Source organism: Prunus mume, unplaced genomic scaffold (genome assembly GCF_029339155.1).
Source record: "Prunus mume cultivar Tortuosa unplaced genomic scaffold, ASM2933915v1 scaffold15, whole genome shotgun sequence".
Lineage (NCBI taxonomy): Eukaryota > Viridiplantae > Streptophyta > Magnoliopsida > Rosales > Rosaceae > Prunus > Prunus mume.
Genome location: NW_028296561.1, coordinates 80,001 through 88,415, shown reverse-complemented (window position 1 = coordinate 88,415; position 8,415 = coordinate 80,001). Strand labels below are relative to the sequence as shown.

General features: G+C 29.2%; 1 protein-coding gene, 2 non-coding genes and 1 pseudogene across 4 annotated transcripts in view; 1 reads left to right on the top strand and 3 right to left on the bottom strand.

The window, feature by feature from the left end:
* Positions 1–918: 918 nt before the first annotated feature.
* Positions 919–990, bottom strand: TRNAR-UCU (transfer RNA arginine (anticodon UCU)). Its single transcript has one exon. It is a non-coding gene; the product is annotated as a tRNA-Arg (tRNA).
* A 1,606-nt stretch (positions 991–2,596) lies between these two features.
* Positions 2,597–2,684, top strand: TRNAS-GCU (transfer RNA serine (anticodon GCU)). The gene has a single exon. It is a non-coding gene; the product is annotated as a tRNA-Ser (tRNA).
* A 46-nt stretch (positions 2,685–2,730) lies between these two features.
* LOC148914390 (NAD(P)H-quinone oxidoreductase subunit 2 A, chloroplastic pseudogene) overlaps positions 2,731–8,415 on the bottom strand; it is a 19,891-nt pseudogene continuing 14,206 nt past the window's right edge. The window contains exon 2 of the transcript XR_016123074.1: positions 2,731–8,415. This exon is cut by the window's right edge and continues 14,086 nt beyond it. The product of XR_016123074.1 is annotated as an NAD(P)H-quinone oxidoreductase subunit 2 A, chloroplastic pseudogene (transcript).
* The window catches only part of LOC148914393 (large ribosomal subunit protein uL2cz/uL2cy), a 10,022-nt gene continuing 4,337 nt past the window's right edge, over positions 2,731–8,415 (bottom strand). The window contains exon 2 of the mRNA XM_089043685.1: positions 2,731–8,415. This exon is cut by the window's right edge and continues 3,155 nt beyond it. The gene's annotated coding sequence lies outside the window, so the exon portion shown is untranslated.

The window sequence follows — 8,415 nt, the reverse complement described above, 5'->3', positions numbered from 1 at the left end:
GTATTTCTGTTTCCAGGGTAGGATCCGCAGCTCAAATTAAAGCCATGAAACAAGTAGCTGGCAAATCAAAATTGGAATTGGCACAATTTGCAGAATTAGAAGCCTTTGCACAATTCGCTTCTGATCTCGATAAAGCTACTCAGAATCAATTGGCAAGAGGTCAACGATTACGTGAGTTGCTCAAACAATCTCAATCATCTCCCCTTTCGGTGGAAGAACAGATACTGACTATTTATACCGGAACGAACGGTTATCTTGATTCATTAGAAATCGGACAGGTAAGGAAATTTCTTGTTGAGTTACGTACTTACTTAAAAACGAATAAACCTCAGTTCCAAGAAATCATATCATCTACCAAGACATTTACCGACGAAGCGGAAGCCCTTTTGAAAGAAGCTATTCAGGAACAGATGGAACGTTTTCTACTTCAGGAACAAGTATAAAGAAATACTTTGAATCTTCATCAATCTTAATTTAATTATAAAATTATAATCTTTCTATAAATCTTTAGAATTTAAAATATTATATAATCATTATTATTATATAATCTTTTAATCTTTATATTATCTTTTAATCTTTATATTATCTTTATAATATATATAATATATTTTATATTATGACTTGATATTATAATATCATGACTTTAACAAGTCATTTAAAAATTATTATAAAAAATTATTAATTTATCTATAAATTATATAAATATATTTTTTTATAATATCTTTATATAAACTAATAAACTAAAATCTTTAGAATATATAAGAATATATATTAATTATTTTATTTAAATTTATATTATTTAATTTAAATTTATATGTAATTAAATTAATATGTAATAAGAGCGTTTCTTATTCAAGTCATTCAAAACATATTTCTTGACATAGAAATCTAAAAAAAAAAATACATATGGAAATAAATTGCGTCCAATAGGATTTGAACCTATACCAAAGGTTTAGAAGACCTCTGTCCTATCCATTAGACAATGGACGCTTTTCATTCCAACTTTAATATTTCTTGTTCGGAAAAATAAATGATGCATTATATTAATTCAATTTTTAATTAAAAATTAATTAAAAATTGAATTAATATAAATCTTAAAATATTTAATAAAACTAAGATAAAGTAAAAGCGGGTAGCGGGAATCGAACCCGCATCGTTAGCTTGGAAGGCTAGGGGTTATAGTCGACGTTGATTCATCATTTTTAACGTCTCTAATTCAAAACTGAACGTGAAACTTTGGTTTCATTCGGCTCCTTTATGTAAGATGGACAAATTCCCAGATTAAGACATGAACGAAATAAAAAAAAATTCCACCCATAACATCTATGTCAGCTTTTCTGTCTGAATGTATTCAGAACAACCCGCTTTCTAGACGATCCCTAATAGAAAAGAGGGGGATTATAAAAATCTTTCTAGTTACTTCGTTCTCTATTTCTATTTGAGAGAATCCTTAGGAAAAGCATTTTGTTTCCACCGAGCTAAAACAATTTGTCAATGTCTCTAGTAAACCAAAGTCATTGTTTAATAGCTATTTTGCTTCAATTTACCTACATACAAATTCTAAATTAAAGATTTAGTTACGATTAGAAATACACCCTCTATCTTTATCCATGGATCCTTTATTTATACTTATAAATTAAGAACTTATCCATTTAGAATAGAAGTATTGATCCAATAAAAAAAATTATGTTTCGTAATCTCATAATCCAATTTTTCAACTTTTCATTGATTCTTGGATACAAATCACGAGAATGTATATTATTCCTCGAATTTTTCATTGAGAGGTAAAGGATTAAATCCTTTTAAGAAATAAAGTTTTTGATCGGAATGGAATATTAATCAAACCGAAAGACCCCTTAACTATTAAGGGATTATAGAACGAATCACACTTTTACCACTAAACTATACCCGCTACAATCCGATTATTGTATATAAATGAACCTTTTGTCGAACAATAAAACAATAAAATTGGTCGTAATAAAAAGTCAAAGTTAAAAGAAAAGATAGGATCATAAAATAATCATTAAAATTAGAGCGTTTACGTGTTGTATCAGAGAACTTAATGAGATGAGGAAAGGAGAATTTTTTTAATTTAAATAACTAAATAACAAGTGTTTTTTGCCGTAGGTTTTTGACCTAGACGTCTCGACAAAACTACTTAAGCCATAACATACATGAAAATGGGTTGTGCAAGAATCCACAGTTCCTTTATTTCTTATTTATTTATTTATATTTACTTTAATTGAAATTGAAATAAAAGGAATATAAATAAAATAAGAAATATAAAAAATTAAGATAAGAAATGACACTCTGATTCAATATCATTTGATTCGATAATCATAGAAATCGAAATGAAATTTTTTTTTTATTTTTATTTTTCCAATCGTAATAACAAGCAAGTATTTTAGTTTTCAAATTAAATAAATCCGTTTATTTACGATTTGTTGGAACAAAAAGGGCGGGCCCGGCCTGGTCAGTACTTAGCCGGGCTGTGGAACTAAAAAGCCCCTTCGGATCGGATGAAAAAAAATTATTAAGGGTTTTTTAAGCCTTATTTTTTATAATGTAACATAGTATTATCTTTTTTCAATTGGGAGGAGAGATGGCTGAGTGGACTAAAGCGTCGGATTGCTAATCCGTTGTACGAGTTTTTCGTACCGAGGGTTCGAATCCCTCTCTTTCCGTTTTTGTTGATGACTCGATATTTTCTTTCGAATTTTTCGCGAGTTCTTTTTGTTTTTTAATAGTTAAAGATGTGTAATAAATAAAATACTACTAAGAGCATTTAAAAATCAAGCAAGGAAAACAAAAACCTTATTTTTTATTCTTCACGTCCAGGATTACGTCCCGGATCATTAGACAGGAATCCGAAGATAAAGAGAGAAACAAAGAATATCACTACCGTGTAAACAAATAGTTTTAGAGTAAGCATTACATAATCTCCAAGATTTTTTTAGTAAAAAAGAGAATAGATTCTCCGTTTTTATACCGCAAACCCTACCTTTTTTATTTTTACACCAAGAAATGAAGTGGGGTGATCCAGATTTGTCGCGGTTGTACAAGAATTTCAATATTTGAATTGAGGGTGTAAGACTTATCTGGTCTTATCAATTCTTAGAGTTTTTTTTTTTTAATAAATCATGAATTTGTCTAGACAAAAGATATCATCGAAAACTTACAGCAGCTTGCCAAACAAAGGCTAACAGAAAAAAAAACAGGGGTATTACTGGCATAACATCTACGATTGGATTTAAAAAAGCGTAGGCCTCGGGCAATTTGGCGACGAAAAAACTACTTGAATAAAGAGCGGAATTAAGACAGATCAAACTAAATATATTAAGCATAACAAACATTTTGTTCTTGAGGATAATTGTATTTTATTTTGATTGAGTTATTAATAAATTGAGTTTTTTTATTATTTAATTATTATAAATATGTTATTATTCATAGAAGAGAAAAATGAATAAAAAGAAAATAAGATAGACCAAAAAACTTTCTTTGATTTGAACTCACCCAATCAACAATCCTTCAATTCTCAAATCAAAAGAGAATAGAATAAATCATACTTTCATACAATATCTTAATTGAATTATATGTAATGATCAATAATTCAGTTTAATTCTATGTCTACATGTATAAAAATTGTAGTAATTTATTTTATAGATGATAGATATTTAGACTGGAGTTGACGAACAACCAGTACCAATATTAGTGTTTATTAGTGTCGACTAGAAATGGGGCGTGGCCAAGTGGTAAGGCAACGGGTTTTGGTCCCGCTATTCGGAGGTTCGAATCCTTCCGTCCCAGAGCATACCTGACCCATAATAATATTATAATATTATTAATATATAATAAAATATAATATATATATCTATATCATAATAAAATATATAAAAATTAAAGATTGTCTTTTCGAACAGTCTTCCGTTTAAGGGTATAATATTGGTATAGAATGTGATTCTTGTTTCTTTTTTTTTTTTATATGAAATCTGAATCATATCTTTTTCATAAATTTAATCTAGTTCAAATAACACGCATACGAAATTTAATCTGTTTGTGACTTGTTATACTGATTTTACACTATGAAAAAATAACAACCTAAACCTTAAACCTTTTCTTACATAAGTCTTTTTTATCTATCTTTTTTTATCGTTGATGGGTTAATCCAATATAGATTTTTCTCTCTCTTATGATGATAAAAAGTGAATGGTCCTTACTGTAAAACCTTATGCAAAATGCAAATAATGATATCGGGTAGGAAATTATTCAATCAATTAAATCTTTTTAATGATTTCTTATGAGTTCTTGGTACTCGAAGAAGTGTTAAATTGTTGAATTTATCCTATCATGTTACTTGAAGATAGAGATTAAAAATAACTTGTTTATTCGTGCCGAACCGATGATTATTCATGATTCCATAATTGAATCAATTACATACTGGTTCCAAACTGAAGGAATGTTATGGTAAAACTTCGTTTAAAACGATGTGGTAGAAAGCAACGTGCGACTTGAAGGACATGATCCGCTGTGGATTCTTACATCCACCATTTTTATATTATATAGGAATGAAAGTGCTCTTGGCTCGACATCGTTTGTTCTGTTCTACTGGAACCCCCGTTTTTGGAGTGTTGTGATGTAAATAGTACGCGATGGAGCTCGAGTAGAAAGTATTGATTAATTTCTCAAGGGCAAGAATCTAAGGTTAGTATCGATCAATAAATTGGAACAACTTCGTAAGTATATTTTCGATATATAAATCTAAAGGATCCAATTCGATTTAATTTTAAATTAATGTTAGAATTGGTAAAACTCTTTCGATCAAATCAAATCAAATCAAAAGTAAAGTGTATTACGTAGGAATCAACCATTCATATGATTCTTTGATAGAAAGAAATCACAAAAAACGGTATGTTGCTGCCATTTTGAAACGATTTAAAGATCACCGAAGTAATGTCTAAACCCAATGATTCAAGGCAAAGATAAAGATCCTGGAACAAGGAAATACCATTTTTCAATTGTCTCAACAACTAGATCAGAATGAAGAATCAAAATAGATTCTTAAAGTAGACAGACAAAAGGGGTTAGAGACCACTCAATAAATGAAATACCTAAAAGGTTTCTTTTGAGTTATTTGAGAGTTATTCAACTTGAGTTATGAGGGTGCAAATAATTTTTTTTTTTTTTTTTTCGGTTGGGGAAGAATAAGAAAAAAGTACTTAAAATCAATAATTTAATTAATTTATTTATTTTATGGATATGTTTGATGTTATAATTCTATACTATAGACATAAGACATAATTTATAATTTTCTTGAGCCGTACGAGGAGAAAACTTCTTATACGTTTCTAGGGGGGGGGGTATTGTTCATCTATCCCAATGAGCCATTTATCGAATCGTTGCAATTGATGTTCGATCCCGACGAGAGGGAAGAGATCTTCGTAAAGTGGGTTTTTATGATCCGATAAAGAATCAAATCTATTTAAATGTTCCTGCTATTCTATATTTCCTTGAAAAAGGTGCTCAACCTACAGGAACTGTTCATGATATTTCAAAAAAGGCGGGGGTTTTTACGGAGCTTCGCCTTAATCAACAAACAAAATTCAATTAATGAAATATAAAAAAAGAAGATGTGGATGATTTGTATATAGCTTTGGATAACCTTTTTGTTTCGTTGCTATTTCTTCTTTTGTTCTATTCATATCATACTTAATTTATTATTGTTACTATAGAATGTTGTCTTTTATAACAACAAAAATCTATTTTTTTATATTTATATAAATAGATAGAAAAAGATCAAGTGAATAAATGAAGTAATCGGGTCTATAAATATAAAATTTTGAGATTACTGTCAATGAGGTGGTTTTCGGTGGAACTCTATGAACAAATAAAAAAACACAAAGGATTAAACTTGTTTATTTTACTTATCAAATAAACCTCATTTTTTTTCTACTTTTCCCTTTATCTTCCTTAATTTATTCTTCCACCAATATTGTATATAAATATTGTATATATTATGTAGTGCCAATCCAACACAAGTACTTAGTTTTTTTTTATTAAAATTGATTGAAATTTAAATTGTTAGTTAGATTTATAATTTGTTTTCTCTTTTGTATTTTTTTTCTCAACATTCATATTGACAACAGTGTATCAAATAAATATAATCCGATCGTGGATAATAAGGATCTATTTATATCTCTGTCCCATAGATTTTATTTCATTCAAATAATGGGTTCTTGGATTTTCTGTGATACAAGAAGTCTTTTTTTTATTATTTTGATTAAGATTAAAATTAATAAAAATCTATATGTACTAATTCATTAATGGATAACATAAGAGACAAGGGGCGGTCCTTAAATATTTAAATATTTAAAATGCCTATTTTTATCCGTTAATTTTTATTATGTTCAGAATATAATCAATTAGAAATTTTTAAATTTATTTTAATATTTTGATTGCTTTTGATTGCGCTGTGCAATTCAATCTTTTTATTTATTGGGATTCTGATTGTATCTACACATTCTAATTATTGGGGTTGCTAACTCAACGGTAGAGTACTCGGCTTTTAAGTGCGACTAGCATCTTTTACACACTTGTATGAAGCAACGGATTCGTCCACATCATCGGTAGAGTTTGTAAGACCACGACTGATCCTGAAAGGAATGAATGGAAAAAGCAGCATGTCGTATCAATGGATAATTCTGAGAATATTTCATTCTTACCGAATACGTACAAAACGTTATTTTAATTGTTTGAATTCTTGACGTGTAACAAAATTTATAAAAAAAAATAAAAAAATTTGGTCGAGTGAATAAATGGGTAGAGCCCTAATTACGGTTCCAATTATAGGGAAATAAAAAGTAACGAGCTTCTGTTCTTAATTTTTGAATGATTACCCGATCTAATTAGACGTTAAAAATATATTAGTACTTAATGCGGGAAAGACTTTTCCCATGAGTGGATTATAAATTTCTTATGAGTCCTAATTATTAGCTATTACCCATTATGGGGTAGAGATAAATGTGTAGAAGAAGGCAGTATATTGATAAAGATTTTTTTTTTCAAAATCAAAAGAGCGATTGGATTGAAAAAATAAAGGACTTCTAACCATCTTCTTACCCTAGAATTAACATAAATCAATTAGATGTAAAAAGAGAGGCTAGAGAGTCTGTTGATGAGTCTTTACTTGTTTCCGAGGTATCCATTCCTTTCTTACTATAATACCTTGTTTTGACTGTATCGTACTGTGTATCATTTGATAACCCAATAAATCACCTATTTCTTTTCTGGTTCAAATAGAATTAAAAATGGAAGAATTTCAAGGATATTTAGAACTAGATAGATATCAGCAACATGACTTCCTATACCCACTTATCTTTCGGGAGTATATTTATGCACTTGCTCATGATCATGGTTTAAATAGATCGGTTTTGTTGGATAATGTAGGTTATGATAATAAATCTAGTTTACTAATTATAAAACGTTTAATTAGTCGAATGTATAAACAGAATCATTTTTTTATTTCCGCTAATGATTCTAACCAAAAAAAAAAATTGGGGTACAACAAAAATCTGTATTCTCAAAAAATATCGGAGGGATTCACCGTCATTGTGGAAATTTCGTTTTCCCTACGATTAGTATCTTCCTTAGAGGCGACAGAAACCGTAAAATCTTATAATTTACGATCAATTCATTCAATATTTCCTTTTTTAGAGGACAAATTCCCACATTTAAATTACGTATCAGATGTACTAATACCCTACCCTATTCATCTGGAAATCTTGGTTCAAACCCTTCGCTATTGGGTGAAAGACGCCTCTTCTTTGCATTTATTACGACTCTTTCTTCACGAGTATTATAATTGGAATAGTCTTATTACTTCAAATAATTTTTTTTTTTCAAAAAGTAATCCACGATTATTCTTACTCCTATATAATTCTCATGTATGTGAATACGAATTCATCTTACTTTTTCTTCGTAATCAATCTTCTCATTTACAATTAACCTCTTCTGGGATCTTTTTTGAGCGAATACATTTCTATGAAAAAATAAAATATCCCGTAGAAGAAGTCTTTGCTAATGATTTTCCGGACTCCATCTTATGGTTCTTCAAGGATCCTTTTATGCATTATGTTAGATATCAAGGAAAATCAATTCTGGCTTCGAAGGATACCCCTCTTCTGATGAATAAGTGGAAATATTATCTTGTCAATTTATGGCAATGTCATTCTTATGTGTGGTCTCAACCGGGAAGGATTTATATAAATAAATTATCCAAGCATTCCCTTGATTTTTTGGGTTATTTTTCAAGTATCCGACCAAACCTTTCAGTGGTACGGAGTCAAATGCTAGAAAATTCATTTATAACGGATAATGCTATGAAGAAGCTCGATACATTAGTTCCAATTATTCCGTTGA